Source organism: Choloepus didactylus, chromosome 13, assembly GCF_015220235.1.
Source record: "Choloepus didactylus isolate mChoDid1 chromosome 13, mChoDid1.pri, whole genome shotgun sequence".
Classification (NCBI taxonomy): Eukaryota; Metazoa; Chordata; class Mammalia; order Pilosa; family Megalonychidae; genus Choloepus; species Choloepus didactylus.
The window spans coordinates 75,560,280-75,583,909 of NC_051319.1; the positions used below are offsets into that span (position 1 = coordinate 75,560,280).

Consider the following 23,630-nt stretch of genomic DNA (forward strand, 5'->3'; position numbering starts at 1 on the left):
CTGTGAAGAAATCAAAACCCTTAAACCTTACACTAGAGGAGATATAAAATGGGGCAGCTGCTTTGGAATACAAAGTGGTAGCTTCTCAAAAGTTTAAACAGTTACCATATGACCTAGCAATTCCATTCTGAGGCATATACCCCAGAGAAATGAAGACATATGTTCACACAAAAATGTGAAAACAAGTGTTCATAGGATCATTAATAATAATAGCCAAAAAGTGGAAACAACCCAAATGTCCATCAGCTGATAAATGGATAAATAAAATGTGATATATCCTTTATAGTAAAATATTATTTGGGAATAGAAAGGAATGAAGTACTGATACATGCTACAACATGGATGAACCTTGAAGACATGTTGAATGAAGTAAGCCAGACACTAAAGGAGAAATATATGATTCCATTTATATTAAATGCTCAGAACAGGGAAATCTATAGAAACAGAAGGTAGACTAGTGATTGCCTAGGGCTGGGGGTAGAATGGGGAGTAACTACTAATGGGTACAAGAGTTTCTTTGAGGTGATGAAATTAGTCTAAAATGAGATTGTGGTGATGGTTGCACAGTTCTCCAAATATACTAAAATCCATTGAATTATACATTTTATATGGGTGAACTGTACGGTGTATGAATTATATCTCAATAAAGCCATTTTAAAAAGCAAAAAAAAAAATCAATTGCCTATAGATATGAGGGTTTATTTCTGAACAAAATTCAATTCAATTCAATTGCACTGATCTGTATGTCTGTATTGTACCCTGCTGTTTTTGTAACTGTAGCTTTGTAATGAGTTTTAAAATCGGGAAGTATGTGTTCTCCAACTTTCCAACTTTTTATTTTTCAAGACAGTTTTGGCTATTTGGGGCCCCTCACCCTTCCCTATGAATTTGATTGATGATTTGGCCATTTTAACCATTCAATTCAGTGAAATTTATTACATTTACAATATTGTGCTGTCATCATCACCATCCATTACCAAAACTTTATCATCTCCCCAAACAGAAACTTTGTACCCATTAAGCAATAACTCCCCATTCCCTCCTCCCCATTGGCTCCTGTTAACTTCTAATATTCTTTCTGTCTCTATGAATGTGCTTATTCCTGATACTTCATAAAAGTGGAATTATACAATATTTGTCCATCTTTTCCTGGTGTATCTCATTTAGCATAATGTTTTCTAGGTTCACTCTTGTTATAGCACCTGTTAAGAACCTCATTCCTTTTTACTACTGAATAATATTCCATTGTATGCACATACCAGTTTTTTAAATCTATACATCGTTAGATGGACCCTTGGGTTTTTTCCGTCTTTTGGCGATTGTGAATAGTACTGCTACAAACATTGGTGTTGAAGTATCCACTGCGATCCTATTTTCAATTCTTTAGGGTACATACTGTGGAGTGAAACTGCTAGATCATAGGGTAATTTTATGTTTAACTTTTTGAAGAACTACCAAACTGCTTCCACAGTGGCCGCACCAGTCTACATTCCCACCAGCAATGCATGCGAGTTCCAGTTTCTCCAAATCCTCAATGACACTCATTATTTTGTTTGTTTTTCAAATAGCCATCCTAGGAGGTATGAAACGGCATCTGATTATGGTTTTAATTTTCATATCTCTAATTATTAATGATGTGCTTACTGGCTCTCCTGCATGTTTGTGTGTGTGTGTATGTGGTAACATTTATATAACATAAAATTTCCCATTATAACCATTTTGGGGAGGTACAATTCTGTGTATTAATTGAATTCACAACGCTGTGCGACCATTACCACCATCCATTATCAAAACTTTTTTGTCACTGCAAACAGAAACTCTGTACCTATTAAGGAGCAACTCCTCATTCCCTTTCCCTTTAGCCCCTGGTAACCTCTAATCTACTTTCAGTCTCATGAGTTTTCTTATTCCAGGTATTTCATTCAAGTTGAATCATACAGTATCTGTTCTTTTGTGTCCGGCTTGTTTCACTAGCATAATATTTTCAAAGTTCATCCATGTTGTAGCACCTATCAGAAATTTTGGTAGCAGAATAATATTCCATTGTATGTATACACAACATTTTGTTTATCCATTCAGTATTTTTTAAAACTTTTATTGAGATATATTCACATACCATAAAATCATCCACAGTGTACAATCAATAGTTCACAGAACCATCATATAGTTGTACCTTAATCACCACAACCAATTTCTAAACATTTGCGTTGCTCCAAAAAAAGATAAAAATAAGAATAACAATAAAAGTATAAAAGACCCAAAACATTTCATCCCCCAAACCCACCCTATTTTTCTTTTATTTTTGTCCCCATTTTTCTACTTATTTGTCCATACATTAAATAAAGGGAGTGTGAGCCACAAGGTTTTCACAATCACAAAGTCACACCATGTAAGCTACATAGTTCTACAATGGTATTCAAGAATCAAGGTTACTGGGTTGCAGTTCAACAGTTTCAGGTATTTCCTTCTAGCTATTCCTATACATTAAAGAGTAAAAAGGGATATCTATACAGCGCATAAGAATACACTCCAGAGTGACCTCTTGACTCCATTTGAAATCTCTCAGCAACTGAAACTTTACTATGTTTCATTTCACTTCCCCCTTTTGGTCAAGATGTTCTCAAACCCACGATGCCGGATGCCAGCTCATCCCCGGGAGCCACGTCCCATGTTGCCAGGGTGATTTATACCCCTGGGAGTCACGTCCCATGTAGAGGGGAGGGCAGTGAGTTCACCTGCCGAGTGGGCTTAGAGAGAGAAAGAGGCCACATCTGAGCAACAAAGAGGTTCTCTGGGGAGACTCTTAGGCACAATTATAAGTAGGCTCAGCCTCTCCTTTGCAGCAACAAGCTTCACACACCCCAAGATCGAGGGCTCATTCTACCAAATTGCTAGTCCTCAATGTTTGTCAGAATAGCAGCAACAACCCAGGTGGGGAAGTAGAACACCTTCACATTTTCCTCCCAGTTCCCCAGGGGGGCCCTGCAAATATATCCTCAAATTACTTTGAGATGTATCAGAATTTCACACTAACCTATACAAACTTACCAGATCTCACTTCCTATTCAAAGTTCTACATAAATATGGTGTTTGAATAAACTGACCATACAAGTTAAATTATTTAGTGTGCTCCAGAAAATACAGATCCTGCACCAAATAAACATCTCTTCCCTTGGTCTCACACAGAAGTTGAAGTTTTAAAACACAGTCAATACTGTCCTTTACCCTTTGGCCTGATTTGCCTTAGTCCTAACCAGATCTGCTCCATTCATATCTCTAATTGAGGTATGAACTCTTTTTCAGCTTTTTTAATTGTTGCTGTATGAGGTAATACTGACATTCATAGCTGCTGAGCTCTAGCTCTAAGTCTCAGTTGTCACACAGATACCCAAAGTTCCAGAGACCAACCAGGTTATACACAAAGAGCTCAAAATCTCAGAATTTAGAGATAACCATTACAGCTCAGGAATAGATGTGACCGCTGTAAGAGCTTACAATCTAGGGACCTTTACAATAAGCCTTCCCCTGATAACCTGTGCTCTAAGATTCAATTCTCTGAGTTTACACATTATAGTTAGTCCATGTTAGTGAGGCATTATGATATTTGTCTTCATTTCTAGCGTACTTCACACAAAATGCTGTTCTCAAGATCCACTCACCTAGTTGCATGTCTCAAAATTTCATTCCTTCTTGCAGCTGCTCAATATTCTCTTGCACACATACACTACAGTTCACCATTCTGTTCATCAGATGATGTACCCTTAGGCACCTCCGTCCATTGCATATCGTAAATACTGCCACCATAAACAACAGTGTGCAAATGTCCATTTGTGTCCTTGCTCTCAGATCTTTCAAGTATATACCCCATAATGGGTTTGCTGGCCCATACAGTAGAAACATACTTAGCTTCTTGTGGAACCATCACATGGTTCTCCAGATAGGCTACACCATTCTACTTTCCCACCAACAGTGAATAGGTATATCCCTCTCTCTACATTTTCTCCAGCACTTGTATCCCTCTATTTTGTTTCCTTGCAATTTTATAGAGGTATATTCACATACCATACACTCATCCCTGGTTTACAATCAGTTGTTCACAGTATTATCATATAATTGTGCACTCATCACCACAATTGGCATTTGAACATATTTGTTATTCCAAATATATTTATATATAAAATATTAAAAAATAAAAAAATTTTAAGAATTTAAAAAGAATAATAAAAAAGAGAAAAGAAAAAATAAAAGCACAATATAATACAATACAATAATAAGGTCAGACAACACAACCACCACCAAGAATCCCATATCCCTTCCTTATATCCCCCTCTCATAGACATTTAGATTTGGTATATTGCCTTTGTTACTTTTAATGAAAGCATATTACAGTGTTATTGTTAACCATAGACTCCAGTTTGCATTGATTATGTTTTTCCCCAATACAATCCCTTTTTCAATACCTTGCAAGGTTAATATTCATTTGTTCTCCCACATGTAAACATTTTTATATTTGTACACTTAGTCACCATCACTGACCACTCTAGGATTCACAAAGTTATACAGTCCCCTTCTTTATTGTCTATCTTTCCTTCTGGTGTCAAACATGCCCTTAGCCTTCCTCTTTCAACTGTACTCACAGACATCTTTGTCCGCTGTACTTATCATATTGTGCTACCATCACACAGTATTGTGCTATCCATTTCTGGATCTATATAATCAATCCTGTTGAACATTCTATACTCCTTCAGCATCCAGTGCCCAATCTCCACCCTCTTTCTATCTCCTGATAACCTGTGTTCTCAGCTTTTGACTCTCAAAGTTTGCTCATTAATGTTAGTTCATATTAGTGAGACCATACAGTATTTGTTCTTTTGTTTCTAGCTAACTTGGCTCAACATAACATCCTCAAGGTTCATCCACATTATTGTATGTTCCGTGACTTTGTTCTGTCTTACAGCTGCATAGTATTCCATCATGTATATATCACAGTTGGTTTATCCACTTGTCCACTGATGGACTCTTGGGCTGTTTCCATCTCTTGGCAATTGTGAATGCTGCTGCTATAAACATTGGTTTACAAATGTCCATTTGTGTCTTAGCTTTCCATTCCTCTGAGTATATATATACCTAGTAATGGAATTGCTGGATCATATGGCAATTCTATACTTAGCTTCCTGAGGAACCACCACACTGCCTACCAGAGTGGCTGAACCATTCTACATTCCCACCAACAGTGAGTAAGTGTGCCTCTTTCTCCACATCCTCTCCAGCACTTGTAACTTTCTGTTTTATTGATAATGGCCATTCTAGTAGCTGTGAGATGATACCTCATTGTGGTTTTGATTTACATTTCCCTAATAGCCAGTGAAGTTGAGCATCTATTCACGTTTTTGTGCCATTTGTATTTCCTCTTCAGAAAAGTGTCTATCCATGTATTTGCCCATTTTTTAACAGGGTTGTTTGTCTTTCTGTTGTTGAGTTGTAGGATCTCTTTATAGATTCTGGATATTAAGCCCTTATGATTCCACTCATCTTTGTTGGACCCTTTGGTTGTTTCCATCTTTTGGCTATTGTGAATAATGCTGCTATAAACATTGGTGAACAAGTATCTGTTTGAATCTCTGTTTTCTACTCTTTTGGATATATATATACCTAGAAGTGGAATTATCAAGCCACATGGTAATTCTATGTTTATCTTTTTGAGAAACCACCAAACTTTTCCATATCAGCTACACCATTTTATATTCCTTCCTTCAGTATAGAAGGATAGTTTTTCTGGATATAAAACTCTTGGTTGCCAGTCTTTTTCTTTCAGTTCTTTGAATATAACATCACACTGTCTTCTGCCCCACCCATGATTTCTGATGAAAATCATCTATTAATCTTATTTATGATCTCTTGTACATGGTAAGTCATTTCTCTATTGCTCCTCTCTAGATTCTCTCTGTCTCACTACAGTTTGATTATGATGCATCAAGATGTGTATCTCTTTGAGTTTATCCTATTTGGAGTTTGCTTATATTCCAGGATGTCCAGATTAATGTTTTCCATGGAATTTGGGAAGCATTCAGATATTATGTCTTCATGTATTCTTTCTGTCCTTTGTGTTTTCTCTTTTGTCTGAGACTCCTATTACATTGCATGTTGGTGTGTTTGATGGTGTCCGAGAGATCTCTGTTCATTTATATTCATTCTCCTTTTTTCCTTTCAGTTCCCCAGTTGGAGAATCTAATTGACCCATGTTCATCAATTTTTTCTTCTAACAGCTAATATCTGCTGTTGAGCTTCTCTGCTGAATTCTCATTTCAGTTATTGTACTTTTCAACTTCAGAATTTCTATTTGGCTTTTAAAAATAATTCCTCTTTATTCATATTCTCTAATTGGTAAGACACCATTCTCATACTTCCCTTTAGTTCTTTAGATATGCTTTCCTTTTTTTTTAAACATATTTATAATAGCTAACTTAAAATCTTTATCATGTAAGTCCAATGTATGGGCTTCCTCAGGAACAGTTTCTATTGACTTCTTTCTTTCTTGGGTATGGACCATATATTCCTGTTTCTTTGTATGCCTTGTAAATATTTTTGTTGAAAATTGGACATTTAAAATAAAATAATGTGGCAACCCTGGAAATCAAACTCTTCTATGGTTTGTTGCTGCTGTTTAGTGACCTTCCTGAAATAATTCTGTAAAGTTGTATTCTCTGTTGTGTGTGGCCACTGAAGTCTCTACTCAGCTTAAGGGGCAGCTAATGTTTGGGCAGGGATTTCTTTAAATGCCTGGAACCAATAAATCTCCCAGTCTTTGCCTTGAAGGTCTGTTTGTGAGTTGGGGCATGTGTCCAATACTCCAGAAACTTAAACTCTGCCTTAACCTTCTTTTTCTGCTTACACAGACCCTTAAGGTTAGTCAGAGTAAGGGGCCTTCTCAGGTTGTTCCTGGCACCTTCAATGGGATCCTCAAGAGTGCTAATAATTTCCAACAGCTTCACAGTCAATCAGGTGCTTTCATTTGTGTTATTTTCAATAGCCATTCTGTAAAATGGGTATTAACATTTTACTAATGTTGTGGCTTAACAGCAAAGAGGTTAAGTAACTTTCCCAAATTTTTACAGCTAGTAAGAAGGTAAGAGAGCTGAGGTTTGAACCTAAATGATACCCAAGTCTGCATCCTTTCTTTAACATAAAACTTCCCCCAAGCTTGCAAACTAATGTTCCAAGAGAAGACATGCTTAGTGACCCATATGGTCTGTAGAGGGCACTCAGAGGATCCAGGTTCCTCAATTCTTCTCTTCCCCTGACTCCTACTGAATCCTAACTCTGATATCATGTCCTACAGGCCATGACCAAACTTTGTAGAACACCCATACCAACATGTTCACCAAAGCAGTGTCAACTGGACTGTGTAATTCCCTTCCTGCACATTGCAGACATTGATTTGGGGGTATTCTACCACCTCCATCCCACACTATACTGATGCTAAACTTTTTTTTACCACCAGGAAGGAAAATGTTTTCACCATAAATAAATATAAATAGAGTATATTTAAATTTTTATTGTAAAATGAAACACAGATATGGAACCACACAAATATATAGCTTAACAAATTATTAGAAGGGCAACTCCCTTGTAACTACCACTTAGGTTAAGAAGTAGAACATTGCCAGCTACCCGAGAAGCCCCTCCATGTACCCCTCCCCAATCACAACTCCCTCCCTCCCCCCAAATTAACAACTATCCTGATTTTTACTGTAATTACTTCCTTGCATTTCTTTATAGAAACTCATGTATACATCCTTAGAACTAATAGTTTAGTCTTGCCCATTTAAAATTATTTTTTTATTTGATATGTCTTTTAAGTCTCCCATTTCTTTTTTTCTTTCCTTGCAATTTATCTGTTGAAGAACCCAGAGGGTTTGAATTGTAGAATTTCCCAGCATGGATTTTGCTGACTACACACTAATGGTGTAGCTCAGCATGTTCCTCTCTATTTCCTCCAAATAGACAACTAGGTTCAAGGGCTTGATCAAATTCAGGTTTGATTTCTTTGGCAAGATTACAGGTGCCCTTCTTTCATGGTAAGTATATCATACCTAGTTGTCTCTCTTTTTATGATATTAGCAGCAATTGGTATTTAATGCCTAGATCCATTAATTCATTAGTGGTTGAAAATGGTGATATTCTATTAGTTCTTTTTATTTTATTAACTTTGACACTTCTATAAAGAGATGTTTTTCCTCATCTACTATGTGGTTACTCAGCAATAGAATTCATATTAAAAAGGTCAGTAATTCTTGATTCTTTCCCTTAATTTAAGATAAAGGATTAGTTCCCTAGAACCTTTCAAGGGACCAGGGTTGCTTGTTGTTTTGATTTGTTGTGTTTTGTTTGTATAATTATAAAGGCATGGATTTAAAGATATTTGATGAGTTTCAATGCATTGTAATCATTATCCTTACTGAAGCTCAAAATGTCTATCTTCAAGTTGTCTCCTTAGTCCTTTTGGAATGAACCCAGAAGTCCTTTGGTAGCTTCCTTGCTGTAAGTATGACAAGATTTCCTGGCTTGTCTTTAATATTTCCTGCTCTAGGCCTGGAATCAGCCATTTCTCTAAGAAGCCCTGGTTTCTTTCACTGAGAAGTGGTATTTCAACATCAAATTCCGGGCAGCAGGGATGCATAATTGCTACTGAATTGGTCAATGTTTTAGGTCTTTCAATGGATGAAGATAAAATACCTCAAGAATTTATATTGCTTCTTCCAATTCAAATGCAGAACTACAGCATTTTCACTTAACTTCTTTACTGTATCTGTATCTCCTTTCTTCCATGAGTATTCTGGTTCTCAAGGATACAGAGGATGGTAGAATTAAACTATCCCATAATTATTCCTTTGCTTTATTCTGCATTACATCTCAGAATAACACTGCTAATAGTATCACTACTAATTTTGAAAATGGTTTAAAAATATTTTTGCATTGGCTCTTCCCATTCTCCCCACCTGCCCTTTTTTGTTGTTGTTCTTACAAATGTTAATTTTCCTCCATATTTATTGTGTTTTTGGTAAAGCTGTGAATAGTCTTTGTTTCCCTTTTCCATTTTTAAATAGTCATACTATACCTTCATTGTCAGAGAATATATTCATTATATGGTATAATGTCTTCCTTTTAACATACATTAGTCTTGGTTCTACAAATAACTATATTTTTAATGCTCATCACCAGTTCTAACATCAATATTTCTTTAATCATTTCTGTTGGCTGAAATTTATTCTTTGGTAGATTCCTCAGGAAGGACTCATGGGAGCAATATTCCTCATGTTTTTGAAAACAGTTTGTCTTTGCCTTTCATACTTGAAAATAAGTTTTGCTGGATCTGAATCCTTGGTTCACATTTTTCTTTCCCGAAGTATCTAAAATACATTACTCCATTTTCTTTTAGCATAAAGCATTACTGTAGACAAGTCTGATAGTACAGACATCCGTTAGGAAACTGCTTTTTTTTTCCTAGTTTGCTTGAAATTTTTATCCTGATTGGTGATTGAATTTCGTCAATTTTTCCCCTGCAACTCTGTTTTAGACTAGTATTGTTGTTCCTCTTTAATCTCTCAATATGGTGAATTTATTTGATTCAAATGTTAAACTAACATAGCATGCCTGAATAAACTCCATTTGGTTATAATGTGTTATTTTTCAACATTGTACTTCAGATTTGTTAGTAGTCTGATAGAGATTTTTGTATCATATTCTTTGAAGTTATTAGTCTTTTTTTTAAAAGTCTGATGGCAGTCTAATTTTCTTTTCCTTATAAACCACTTTGCCTAGATGTTTACAAGTTTCCTCTACCCCTCATTTCTTTAAAGTCTAGTAATTTTACTAGAATATGTTTTGGTATTGTTTGTTCTGAAACCATATTCTTAGAGATATAATATGTGCTCTTTCAACATATAGTTTCAAATATGTTATTTCAAGTAACTTTTCTTGGATTATAGTTTTTAGTGTTTGTTCTGTTCGTTTTTTTTTTCAAAATCAGAGACTCCTATTACTTATTTTGAATCTTTTTTTCCCATCTTCAATGTTCATCTTTTTCTCAAGTCCTTATCTCATCATTTCTTACTGATTTAAAAAAATTTCCTCCATTCACCTTCTTAAGCTATTATCTATTGTGCTTAGTTGCTCTTAGTCGCTCTTAGTCTAGTCTACTCTTCATTTTTTTAATTGATTTTCTTTTATTTCTAATTCTTTCCTGGGTTTTGTCACTGCGTATCAATTCTTTCATATCTTGTATTATTTTCTTAAACATTACTGTGCTGGTTTGAATGTATTATGTCCCCCAGAAAAAGCCATATTCTTTGATGCAGTCTTGTGGGGCAGACATAATAGTGGGGATTAAGTTGGAACATTTGGATTAGGTTCTTTGCATGGAGATGTGCCCCACCCAGCTGTGGGTGATGACTCTGATGAGATATTCCCATGGAGGCATGGGCCCACCCATTCAGGGTGGGCCTTGATCAGTGGAGCCATATAAATGAGCCAACTCAAACAGAAGGAACTCAGTGCAGCTGTGAGTGATGTTTTGAAGAGGAGCAAGCTTGCTAGAGAGGAACGTCCTGGGGGGAAGCCATTTTGAAACCAGAACTTTGGAGCAGACACCAGCCACGTGCCTTCCCAGCTAACAGAGGTTTTCCGGACGCCATTGGCCATCCTCCAGTGAAGGTACCCGATTACTGATGTGTTACCTTGGACACTTTATGGCCTTAAGACTATAAGTGTGCAGAGGCGGGGCAAGATGGCAGACTGGTGAGCTGTATGTTTTAGTTACTCCTCCAGGAAAGTAGGTAAAAAGCCAGGAACTGCGTGGACTGGACACCACAGAGCAATCTGTCTTTGGGCATACTTCATACAACACTCATGAAAACGTGGAACTGCTGAGATCAGCGAAATCTGTAAGTTTTTGCGGCCAGGGGACCCGCGCCCCTCCCTGCCAGGCTCAGTCCCGGGGGAGGAGGGGCTGTCAGCTCCAGGAAGGAGAAGGGAGAATTGCAGTGGCTGCTCTTATCGGAAACTCATTCTACTGATTCAAACTCCAACCATAGATAGACTGAGACCAGACACCAGAGACTCTGAGAGCAGCCAGCCCAGCAGAGAGGAGACAGGCATAGAAAAAAAACAACACGAAAAACTCCAAAATAAAAGCAGAGGATTTTTGGAGTTCTGGTGAACACAGAAAGGGGAAGGGCGGAGATCAGGCCTTGAGGCGCATATGCAAATCCCGAAGCAAGGCTGATCTCTCTGCCCTGTGCACCTTTCCTTAATGGCCCTGGTTGCTTTGTCTATTAGCATTTCAATAACCCATTAGATCTCTGAGGAGGGCCGTTTTTTTTTTGTTTTTTTTTTTGTTTTTTTTTTTTAAATCCTTTTTGCTTTTTCTAAAACAATTACTCTAAGAAGCTCAATACAGAAAGCTTCAAAGAATTGAAATTTGGGCACGTCAAGTCAAGAGCAGAACTAAGAGAGCTCTGAGACAAAAGGCAATAATCCAGTGGCTGAGAAAATTCACTAAACAACACAACTTCCCAAGAAAAGGGGGGTGTCCGCTCACAGCCACCATCCTGGTGGACAGGAAACACTCCTGCCCATCGCCAGCCCCATAGCCCAGAGCTGCCCCAGACAACCCAGTGTGACGGAAGTGCTTCAAATAACAGGCACACACCACAAAACTTGGCGTGGACATTAGCCTTCCCTGCAACCTCAGCTGAATGTCCCAGAGCTGGGAAGGGGGAGCAGTGTGAATTAACAGAGCCCCATTCAGCCATCATTTGAGCAGACTGGGAGCCTCCCAACACAGCCCAGCAGCCCAGAACTGCCCTGGGGGGAAGGCACTCACCTGTGACATAGCACAGTCATCCCTCAACAGAGGACCCGGGGTGCACAGCCTGGAAGAGGGGCCCACTTGCAAATCTCAGGAGCCATACGCCAATACCAAAGACTTGTGGGTCAGTAGCAGAGACAAACTGTGGCAGGACTGAACTGAAGGATTAGACTATTGCAGCAGCTTTAAAACTCTAGGATCACCAGGGAGATTTGATTGTTAGGGCCACCCCCCCTCCCCGACTGCCCAGAAACACGCCCCACATACAGGGCAGGCAACACCAACTACACACGCAAGCTTGGTACACCAATTGGGCCCCACAAGACTCACTCCCCCACTCACCAAAAAGGCTAAGCAGGGGAGATCTGGCTTGTGGAGAACAGGTGGCTCGTGGACGCCACCTGCTGGTTAGTTAGAGAAAGTGTACTCCACGAAGCTGTAGATCTGATAAATTAGAGATAAGGACTTCAACTGGTCTACAAACCCTAAAAGAACCCTATCAAGTTCAGCAAATGCCACGAGGCCAAAAACAACAGAAAATTATAAAGCATATGAAAAAACCAGACGATATGGATAACCCAAGCCCAAGCACCCAAATCAAAAGACCAGAAGAGACACACCTAGAGCAGCTACTCAAAGAACTAAAGATGAACAATGAGACCATAGTACGGGATATGAAGGAAATCAAGAAGACCCTAGAAGAGCATAAAGAAGACATTGCAAGACTAAATAAAAAAATGGATGATCTTATGGAAATTAAAGAAACTGTTGACCAAATTAAAAAGATTCTGGACACTCATAGTACAAGACTAGAGGAAGTTGAACAACGAATCAGTGACCTGGAAGATGACAGAATGGAAAATGAAAGCATAAAAGAAAGAATGGGGAAAAAAATTGAAAAACTCGAAATGGACCTCAGGGATATGATAGATAATATGAAACGTCCGAATATAAGACTCATTGGTGTCCCAGAAGGGGAAGAAAAGGGTAAAGGTCTAGGAAGAGTATTCAAAGAAATTGTTGGGGAAAACTTCCCAAATCTTCTAAACAACATAAATACACAAATCATAAATGCTCAGCGAACTCCAAATAGAATAAATCCAAAAAAACCCACTCCGAGACATATACTGATCACACTGTCAAACATAGAAGAGAAGGAGCAAGTTCTGAAAGCAGCAAGAGAAAAGCAATTCACCACATACAAAGGAAACAGCATAAGACTAAGTAGTGACTACTCAGCAGCCACCATGGAGGCGAGAAGGCAGTGGCACGATATATTTAAAATTCTGAGTGAGAGGAATTTCCAGCCAAGAATACTTTATCCAGCAAAGCTCTCCTTCAAATTTGAGGGAGAGCTTAAATTTTTCACAGACAAACAAATGCTGAGAGAATTTGCTAACAAGAGACCTGCCCTACTGCAGATACTAAAGGAGCCCTACAGACAGAGAAACAAAGACAGGACAGAGAGACTTGGAGAAAGGTTCAGTACTAAAGAGATTCGGTATGGGTACAATAAAGGATATTAATAGAGAGAGGGAAAAATATGGCAAACATAATCCAAAGGATAAGATGGCCGATTCAAGAAATGCCTTCACGGTTTTAACGTTGAATGTAAATGGATTAAACTCCCCAATTAAAAGATATAGATTCGCAGAATGGATCAAAAAAAATGAACCATCAATATGTTGCATACAAGAGACTCATCTTAGACACAGGGACACAAAGAAACTGAAAGTGAAAGGATGGAAAAAAATATTTCATGCAAGCTACAGCCAAAAGAAAGCAGGTGTAGCAATATTAATCTCAGATAAAATAGACTTCAAATGCAGGGATGTTTTGAGAGACAAAGAAGGCCACTACATACTAATAAAAGGGGCAATTCAGCAAGAAGAAATAACAATCGTAAATGTCTATGCACCCAATCAAGGTGCCACAAAATACATGAGAGAAACATTGGCAAAACTAAAGGAAGCAATTGATGTTTCCACAATAATTGTGGGAGGCTTCAACACATCACTCTCTCCTATAGATAGATCAACCAGACAGAAGACCAATAAGGAAATTGAAAACCTAAACAATCTGATAAATGAATTAGATTTAACAGACATCTACAGGACATTACATCCCAAATCACCAGGATACACATACTTTTCTAGTGCTCACGGAACTTTCTCCAGAATAGATCATATGCTGGGACATAAAACAAGCCTCAATAAATTTAAAAAGATTGAAATTATTCAAAGCACATTCTCTGACCACAATGGAATACAATTAGAAGTCAATAACCATCAGAGACTTAGAAAATTCACAAATATCTGGAGGTTAAACAACACACTCCTAAACAATCAGTGGGTTAAAGAAGAAATAGCAAGAGAAATTGCTAAATATATAGAGACGAATGAAAATGAGAACACAACATACCAAAACCTATGGGATGCAGCAAAAGCAGTGCTAAGGGGGAAATTTATAGCACTAAACGCATATATTAAAAAGGAAGAAAGAGCCAAAATCAAAGAACTAATGGATCAACTGAAGAAGCTAGAAAATGAACAGCAAACCAATCCTAAACCAAGTACAAGAAAAGAAATAACAAGGATTAAAGCAGAAATAAATGACATAGAGAACAAAAAAACAATAGACAGGATAAATATCACCAAAAGTTGGTTCTTTGAGAAGATCAACAAGATTGACAAGCCCCTAGCTAGACTGACAAAATCAAAAAGAGAGAAGACCCATATAAACAAAATAATGAATGAAAAAGGTGACATAACTGCAGATCCTGAAGAAATTAAAAAAATTATAAGAGGATATTATGAACAACTGTATGACAACAAACTGGATAATGTAGAAGAAATGGACAATTTCCTGGAAACATATGAACAACCTAGACTGACCAGAGAAGAAATAGAAGACCTCAACCAACCCATCACAAGCAAAGAGATCCAATCAGTCATCAAAAATCTTCCCACAAATAAATGCCCAGGGCCAGATGGCTTCACAGGGGAATTCTACCAAACTTTCCAGAAAGAACTGACACCAATCTTACTCAAACTCTTTCAAAACATTGAAAAAAATGGAACACTACCTAACTCATTTTATGAAGCTAACATCAATCTAATACCAAAACCAGGCAAAGATGCTACAAAAAAGGAAAACTACCGGCCAATCTCCCTAATGAATATAGATGCAAAAATCCTCAACAAAATACTTGCAAATCGAATCCAAAGACACATTAAAAAAATCATACACCATGAACAAGTGGGGTTCATTCCAGGCATGCAAGGATGGTTCAACATAAGAAAAACAATCAATGTATTACAACACATTAAAAACTCAAAAGGGAAAAATCAATTGATCATCTCAATAGATGCTGAAAAAGCATTTGACAAAATCCAACATCCCTTTTTGATAAAAACACTTCAAAAGGTAGGAATTGAAGGAAACTTCCTCAACATGATAAAGAGCATATATGAAAAACCCACAGCCAGCATAGTACTCAATGGTGAGAGACTGAAAGCCTTCCCTCTAAGATCAGGAACAAGACAAGGATGCCCGCTGTCACCACTGTTATTCAACATTGGGCTGGAAGTGCTAGCCAGGGCAATCCGGCAAGACAAAGAAATAAAAGGCATCCAAATTGGAAAAGAAGAAGTAAAACTGTCATTGTTTGCAGATGATATGATCTTATATCTAGAAAACCCTGAGAAATCAACGATACACCTACTAGAGCTAATAAACAAATTTAGCAAAGTAGCGGGATACAAGATTAATGCACATAAGTCAGTAATGTTTCTATATGCTAGAAATGAACAAACTGAAGAGACACTCAAGAAAAAGATACCATTTTCAATAGCAACTAAAAAAATCAAGTACCTAGGAATAAACTTAACCAAAGATGTAAAAGACCTATACAAAGATTTTGGTACCGGAGAAGTGGGGTGCTTTTGCTGCTGAGTTTGCAGATACCAAACATGTTGGAACGGCTTTTTAAATGGATAAGGGGAAGTTTCTGGAAGAATTGTGAGGAGCTTGATAGAAAAGGCCAAAACTGCTTTAACGAGACTGTTTGTGGAAATATGGACTCTAAAGATACTTCTGATGAGGCCTTGAACAGAGATGATCAATGTGTTGCTGTGAACTGGAAGAAAGGCAATCCTTGTTTTAAAGTGGCAGAGAATTTGGCAAAATTGAGTCCTGGTGTCAGATGGAAGGAAGAATTTAAAAGTGATAACCTGGAATACTTAGCTGAGGAGATCTCCAGACTACATGTGGAGGATATACCCTGGCTTCTCCTTGCAGCTTATAGTAAAATGCGAGTGGAGAGAGATAAACTTAGGACTGAACTCTTGGGTTCAAAGAAACCAGAAGCTGATGGCTTGGAAAATTATGAGCTTCCAGGGGGTGGAATCCCAGAAGCTACAGCCCAACGTGAGGATGTAACCAAACATGGAACCCAGCCGCCATTTCAGTACAAGCCAAGATTGGAGATGGAATTATCCAGAAAGGATTTGTGGAAACTCCTATTCTCTGATGGCTTTGACCCCTGTGTGCTTCATGCAAAGCCAACAGAATTTTTGCGAGAACTTTATAGACAGAGCCGCTGCCAGTCTGGACTGGAGGCAACAGACAAGGAACAAATTGCAGGAAAAATTTCTTCAAAGACAGAGCCATGGAGGTTGAGGTCTGGAGTCAAGAGGCCTTGGGCTGGGAGAGTGGAGCAGCCCACAAGCATGGAAAGGGTGAGTTTGCCCTGGAGGTCGAGGGTGGGCTCTGGAAGAGTTTTGCCACCTCAGGTCCCAAAGAGGTTGGAGCACATTCCCAGGGAATTTGGGAGAGCCTGGCTGCCACCACACTGTTCTCAAGGGGTTGAGCGTGTGCCCCGGAGATGGAAGGGAATCCGGGAGCTGCCCCGATGTTTGAGAAGGGTGGAGCCACAAAGGTGGTCTCCCCAATGTGTGGATATGTTGGAGCACTCACCCAAGCATTTGGAGAGGAAACAGCTGCCAAAAAGGCACTTGGGAAGCGTTAGACTCCCGCTCTCTCAAGCCCCAAGGATGCAACGTTGTTCTGTTAATGACTCTCAGACTTTGAAATCTAATGAAGTTTGTCCTGCAGGTTTTAGGAACTGTTTTGGTCCTGTTAACCCTGTTTTCCTTACTCTTTCTCCTTATGGCAATGGAAATGTTTATCCTATGAATGTTCCTCCTTTGTATATTGGAAGCATATAACTTGTTCTAAGTCCACAGATCCAAGCTAAAGGAAGAGTATGCTTTAGGACTGACCACGCCTATATTTGATTTTGATGGGATTTTGTACTTAACTTTTGTTACTGAAATGGTTTAAGTTTTTGTGATATTATGATGAAATGAATGTATTTTGTATTTGGAAAGATAATGTCATTTTGGGGTCCAGGGGGTGGAATGTGCCGGTTTGAATGTATTGTGTCCCCCAAATGCCATTATCTTCGTGGTCTTTCTTTTTGGTGCTGGTTAGATTTGCTTGGAATGTGCCCCACCCAGCTGTGGGTGGTGACTTTGGTGGGTTACTCCCATGGAGGTGTGACCCCACCCATTCAGGGTGGGCCTTGATCAGTGGAGCCATATAAAACATGCTGACTCAAAGAGACTGAACGGAGTGCAGCTATGAGTGATGTTCTGAAGAGGAACAAGCTTGCTAGAGAGAAACGTCCTGGGGGAAAGCCAGTTTGAAACCAGAACTTTGGAGCAGACGCCGGCCACATGCCTTCCCAGCTAACAGAGGTTTTCCGGACGCCATTGGCCATCCTCCAGTGAAGGTACCCGATTACTGATGTGTTACCTTGGACACTTTGTGGCCTTAAGACTGTAACTGTATAGCCAAATAAATCCCCTTTTTATAAAAGCCAATCCATCTCTGGTGTTTTGCATTCTGCAGCATTAGCAAACTAAAACAGATAACTCTACTAAAAGAGATAACTCTACTAAAAGAAATAGAAGGGGACCTTAAAAGATGGAAAAATATTCCATGTTCATGGATAGGAAGGCTAAATGTCATTAAGATGTCAATTCTACCCAAACTCATCTACAGATTCAATGCAATCCCAATCAAAATTCCAACAACCTACTTTGCAGACTTGGAAAAGCTAGTTATCAAATTTATTTGGAAAGGGAAGATGCCTCGAATTGCTAAAGACACTCTAAAAAAGAAAAACGAAGTGGGAGGACTTACACTCCCTGACTTTGAAGCTTATTATAAAGCCACAGTTGCCAAAACAGCATGGTACTGGCACAAAGATAGACATATAGATCAATGGAATCGAATTGAGAATTCAGAGATAGACCCTCAGATCTATGGCCGACTGATCTTTGATAAGGCCCCCAAAGTCACCGAACTGAGCCATAATGGTCTTTTCAACAAATGGGGCTGGGAGAGTTGGATATCCATATCCAAAAGAATGAAAGAGGACCCCTACCTCACCCCCTACACAAAAATTAACTCAAAATGGACCAAAGATCTCAATATAAAAGAAAGTACCATAAAACTCCTAGAAGATAATGTAGGAAAACATCTTCAAGACCTTGTATTAGGAGGCCACTTCCTAGACTTTACACCCAAAGCACAAGCAACAAAAGAGAAAATAGATAAATGGGAACTCCTCAAGCTTAGAAGTTTCTGCACCTCAAAGGAATTTCTCAAAAAGGTAAAGAGGCAGCCAACTCAATGGGAAAAAATTTTTGGAAACCATGTATCTGACAAAAGACTGATATCTTGCATATACAAAGAAATCCTACAACTCAATGACAATAGTACAGACAGCCCAATTATAAAATGGGCAAAAGATATGAAAAGACAGTTCTCTGAAGAGGAAATACAAATGGCCAAGAAACACATGAAAAAATGTTCAGCTTCACTAGCTATTAGAGAGATGCAAATTAAGACCACAATGAGATACCATCTAACACCGGTTAGAATGGCTGCCATTAAACAAACAGGAAACTACAAATGCTGGAGGGGATGTGGAGAAATTGGAACTCTTATTCATTGTTGGTGGGACTGTATAATGGTTCAGCCACTCTGGAAGTCAGTCTGGCAGTTCCTTAGAAAACTAGATATAGAGCTACCATTCGATCCGGCGATTGCACTTCTCGGTATATACCCGGAAGATCGGAAAGCAGTGACACGAACAGATATCTGCACGCCAATGTTCATAGCAGCATTATTCACAATTGCCAAGAGATGGAAACAACCCAAATGTCCTTCAACAGATGAGTGGATAAATAAAATGTGGTATATACACACGATGGAATACTACGCGGCAGTAAGAAGGAACGATCTGGTGAAACATATGACAACATGGATGAACCTTGAAGACATAATGCTGAGCGAAATAAGCCAGGCACAAAAAGAGAAATATTATATGCTACCACTAATGTGAACTTTGAAAAAATGTAAAACAAATGGTTTATAATGTAGAACGTAGGGGAACTAGCAGTAGAGAGCAATTAAGGAAGGGGGAACAATAATCCAAGAAGAACAGATAAGCTATTTAACGTTCTGGGGATGCCCAGAAATGACTATGGTCTGTTAATTTCTGATGGATGTAGTAGGAACAAGTTCACTGAAATGTTGCTATATTATGTAACTTTCTTGGGGTAAAGTAGGAACATGTTGGAAGTTAAGCAGTTATCTTAGGTTAGTTGTCTTTTTCTTACTCCCTTGCTATGGTCTCTTTGAAATGTTCTTTTATTGTATGTTTGTTTTCTTTTTAACTTTTTTTTTCATACAGTTGATTTGAAAAAAGAAGGGAAAGTTAAAAAAAAAAAAAAAAAAAGAAAAAAGACAAACAAGGAAAAAAAAAAAAAAAGATGTAGTGCCCCCTTGAGGAGCCTGTGGAGAATGCAGGGGTATTCGCCTACCCCACCTCCATGGTTGCTAACATGACCACAGACATAGGGGACTGGTGGTTTGATGGGTTGAGCCCTCTACCATAAGTTTTACCCTTGGGAAGACGGTTGCTGCAAAGGAGAGGCTAGGCCTCCCTGTATTTGTGCCTAAGAGTCTCCTCCTGAATGCCTCTTTGTTGCTCAGATGTGGCCCTCTCTCTCTGGCTAAGCCAACTTGAAAGGTGAAATCACTGCCCTCCCCCCTACGTGGGATCAGACACCCAGGGAAGTGAATCTCCCTGGCAACGTGGAATATGACTCCCGGGGAGGAATGTAGACCCGGCATCGTGGGATGGAGAACATCTTCTTGACCAAAAGGGGGATGTGAAAGGAAATGAAATAAGCTTCAGTGGCAGAGAGATTCCAAAACGAGCCGAGAGATCACTCTGGTGGGCACTCTTACGCACACTTTAGACAACCTTTTTTAGGTTCTAAAGAATTGGGGTAGCTGGTGGTGGATACCTGAAACTATTAAACTACAACCCAGAACCCATGAATCTCGAAGACAGTTGTATAAAAATGTAGCTTATGAGGGGTGACAGTGGGATTGGGAATGCCATAAGGACCAAACTCCACTTTGCCTAGTTTATGGATGGATGTGTAGAAAAGTAGGGGAAGCAAACAAACAGACAAAGGTACCTAGTGTTCTTTTTTACTTCAATTGCTCTTTTTCACTCTAATTATTATTCTTATTATTTTTGTGTGTGTGCTAATGAAGGTGTCACGGATTGATTTAGGTGATGAATGTACAACTATGTAATGGTACTGTAAACAATCGAAAGTACAATTTGTTTTGTATGACTGCGTGGTATGTGAATATATCTAATAAAATGATTATTAAAAAAAAAAAAAAAAAAAAGGAGAAAGCCAAAAAAAAAAAGACTATAAGTGTGTAGCCAAATAAACCCCCTTTTTATAAAAGCCAATCCATCTCTGGTGTTTTGCATTCCACAGCATTAGCAAACTAGAACAATTACCTTGTTACATTACAGTTTTATCTCTTTTATAGGCATGTCTTTGAGCCTATAGGGGATTAGGGTTTACCTATATGGATATTATTCTTCACTTTATTCTCCTTTTTTTCTTATAATTGTGTTTGGGATTTTACTTCAATCCTTTTCTATTGCCCTCTTTTATGTGAAATTAGTTGTCTTGAAATTTTAGAAGAAGGAGTTGCTCTAATTCATAGAGCTCCCTCTTCTGTTGTTTTTATGTTGTGTTTACAAATATGGTAGCTTGCTTTTTGAGATTTCCTGGCTCTGTTCCCTTCCTCCAACTTTATCTGGACCTACTCTACCTTCATCTCTATATCTCTAACCTGCTCAATACCACTTCCGGTATTTCTCCTAAGAGTGGGTCCTTGTCCTTGAAGAGGGCCCTGGCTGATCAGTTTGGAAAATTCAAAGGGTCTAGACTGATTTTCAGAAATGACCAAGAACCTCCTTACTCACCAGTACTGGAACAGGTAACACCCTTCCTGATACCATCTGCTGTTCGCATTATCAGCCCATTAGGCTTTCCAGGGAACATTTATTGGCTTCCCTTTGCTTCTCCCATACAGAAGCAGATAACATGCAGTTCTTTTGCCTCTTAGTGAGTGTGCCAGTTTGAATATATTATGTCCCCCAGAAAAAGCCATACTCTTTGATGCAATCTTGTGGGGCAGACATATTAGTGGGGATTAAGTTGGAACGTTTGGATTAAGTTGTTTCCATGGAAATGCGCCCCACCAAACTGTGGATGATAACTGTGATTGGATAATTTCCATGGAGGTGTGGCCCTGCCCATTCAGCATGGGCCTTGATTAGTTTACTGGAGCACTATATAAGCTCAGACAGAAGGAGTGAGCTTGCCACAGCCAAGACGGACACTTTGAAGGATGCACAGAAGCTGAGAGTAACTGCAGATGAGAGACAGTTTGAAGATGTCCATTGAAAGCAGACACTTGCTCTGGAGAAGCTAAAAGAGGACAAATGCCCCAAGAGCAACTGTGAGTAACATTCTGAAGAGGAGCTGTGGCCTAGAGAGGAACATCCTGGGAGAAAGCCATTTTGAAACCAGAACTCTGGAGCAGACCCCCGCCATGTGCCTTCCTAGCTAACAGAGGTTTTCTGGACGCCATTGGCCAAACTCCAGTGAAGGTATCTGATTGTTAATGACTTACCTTGCACACTTCATGGCCTTAAGACTGTAACTTTGTAACCAAATAATCCCCTTTATAAAAGCCAGTCCATTTCTGGTATTTTGCATAACAGGCAGTATTAGCAAACTAGAACAGTGAGGATACCTTGTTAACTAGTTTTGTTGAAAATGTTGCCCATGTGTTTGGAGTTTGCTATCTTGTTGCACTGTTTTTAAGATTAGAAAGATTAAAAAGCCACTGCTGCTGCTACTATCTCCTCAGATTTTGCAAGTATAGTTTGAAGGTCCTTAGAACTTTTCAACAGAAAATTATCTTAAAACAAAATGCTTTAAAAATCTTAACAACATTTTAAGAAATAAAATAAGTGAAACAGAAGATGAGTCCATTTTGTTTGCTTACCTCACAAAATCTGAACCAATGGACTTTTAATTTATAATCAGTCCACAGTACCATCAAAAAGGCATTCATTGAGATGGTGCTGATCATAATTATCTTAAAGAGACGACTCATTGTGACTCTTTTCACAAATGCCCGACACTGAGTATCATTCCTCCTGCCAAAAGTTGAATAAGACGTACAGTTATCTTACCGCACAGCTAGATCCCCACACAATATACACCTTTTTGTAGGGACTGGGGTTTGCTTTTCCCCTTTTGTGAATATAAATTAACACAAACTTTAAAATAGCATTGAAATGTTGACTGAATGACCACTAAAATGTGATGATCATCAATGGTCTGTCCTCATTCAGTTACTGTTCCCTCTTCCTGGACATCTGAAAAGGAATGGTCACCACTCCTTCTCAAGGGAAAAAAAGAGCATCCTCTTCATTTCCTCATCAGAAAAAAATTTATTGGGTGACTGCTGTGTGCCAGGCAATACAGTAGGCACAAACTGAGCAAAACTAAATATTATCTGTCTACTGGAGAAAGTTGATACTAATCAAATAATCACCTATACCAGTGCTTACAAATCAGTGATGAAAAACTGAACACCCTAAGAAGAAACAGGCAAACAATCAAACAGCCAATTCATGAAAAAAATACCTGGCCAAAAAATGTTCCATTGTAATACTAACCAAGGAGATGCAAATAAAACCATTATAGGAAAATATAAAATTAGCAAAGACTTATATATGATAACATTTAATATTGGTAAGAGTGTACTAGGTGGCACATTCTCACAAACTGCCAGGGGAATGTAAATTGACACAACCTTTCTGAAAGCCTTAAAACTGTTCATAGCCTCTGATCCAGTAATTTCACTTATAGGAATCTATGCCAAGAGAATACAATCTGAAATGCGGACAGTGACTGTGGCCCACAATGTTTATCCCAGCATTATTCACAGTAGTGAGGACATGGAAACAATTTAAAAGTCTAACAAAAGGGCTGGTTAAGTAAGTTATGGCATATCCATATCATGGAATATTATACAGATACTAAAATATGTCTATGCATTTATCATAATCTAGAAAAATGCTTCTGATCCATTGGCAAGCAAAACACAAAACAAAATACAAATTTCTCTACTCAAAGATGCACAGAAAATGACTAGGCAGGAAAAGTGCTAAAAAAAAGTGTCTGCCTCTGTGTGGTAAGGTTATAGGTGATTCTTTTTCCTGTTTATTTATATGTAGCTGTGCTTTCCAATTTTTCTGAGTATGTATTACTCTTTTTTCCATTATATGTAACAA

At 38.5% G+C, this 23,630-nt stretch overlaps 1 protein-coding gene across 4 annotated transcripts in view; it reads right to left on the reverse strand.

Moving 5' to 3' along the window:
* Positions 1 to 23,630, reverse strand: part of LOC119507989 (protein Shroom1-like) — an 82,958-nt gene that overhangs the window by 43,249 nt on the left and 16,079 nt on the right. For 2 of the 4 annotated variants that reach the window (XR_005211375.1, XR_005211376.1), the window contains one exon: positions 22,438 to 22,487. The exons of the other annotated variants lie outside the window; for them this stretch is intronic. The gene's annotated coding sequence lies outside the window, so the exon portion shown is untranslated. Of the gene's footprint in view, positions 1 to 22,437; positions 22,488 to 23,630 lie in introns of those variants that run through there. 4 annotated transcript variants of the gene reach the window in all.